We start from the raw sequence: 941 nt of genomic DNA, 5'->3' as shown, positions 1-941 counted from the left end.
CTCTGGGCTATGACTGTCGGGCTCGAAGTATCGGCTCTCTGTTCCCAAGAGCAATGGATGAAATCCTTTGTCTAAGTACGACATGTGTATGAGTAGGAGTCTGCATATATTAATACAGTCTATGTGTTATTAAACAAGTAAAAATTTAGATAATGTAAAATTTATCTCACACAATAACAGCATGATAGTGCACAATTAATCCCATTCTCTTGTCCTAAGCTTGGTGTTACAATCTTTCCCTTCAGATTTCAAATTCCTACAGTTAAAATATGCTGGAAAGAAACATGAAAAGAAAACTTTGAAATAAGCAAAAATATTTTGAACGTCCTTTTATCTTTAGTTTTATCGTTGTTGTTATTATTATAGGAGTGCGTTCTTGTATGTGTACAGGATATGCATTTGAGGGCACACACATGCCACACCATGCATGTGGAGGTCAGAGAACGACTTTGTGGAAGAATTTGCTCTCTCCTTCCAGCTTTGTGTGGGTTCCAAGCATCAAACGTGGGTCATCAGGCTTGTATGGCAAGTGCCACTAGCCACTGAAACATCTCCCTGGCCTCAAACTTCCTTTACATAGAATGCAAGGTATTTACAGGATTCTTCAAAGTTATCCAATTCTGAAGAGGTCTGTACCTTTCATCGTCATTGAGTAATGTGCAACCATGCAGAGAATCTGGTAAGATGTAGCAACGCATAGTAGAAGCCTAACCTTTTTGTTTGAGCAAGGCTTAGTAGATTATTATTCCCCTGAAGATGCTGCAGTTTTGTGCTCATTAGCAGGTATTTGTAAATGTTCTCTCACAAACCCTCTTTATGACAAGAAAACAAAGGTAGCCTTCCCATTCTTTGGAGGGAAAACATTATAAAGGCAATCTGGGAATGCAGAGGCACAGAGAGAGAGAGAGAGAGAGAGAGAGAGAGAGAGAGAGAGAGAGAGA

General features: G+C 39.5%; 1 pseudogene; it reads left to right on the top strand.

Moving 5' to 3' along the window:
- Positions 1 to 665: 665 nt before the first annotated feature.
- The window catches only part of LOC114618335, a 12791-nt pseudogene continuing 12515 nt past the window's right edge, over positions 666 to 941 (top strand).

Source organism: Grammomys surdaster, unplaced genomic scaffold (genome assembly GCF_004785775.1).
Source record: "Grammomys surdaster isolate TR1022 unplaced genomic scaffold, NIH_TR_1.0 141, whole genome shotgun sequence".
Taxonomy (NCBI): Eukaryota; Metazoa; Chordata; class Mammalia; order Rodentia; family Muridae; genus Grammomys; species Grammomys surdaster.
The sequence above is the reverse complement of the archived record's forward strand: the minus strand, read 5'-3'. Positions and strand labels throughout refer to the sequence as shown.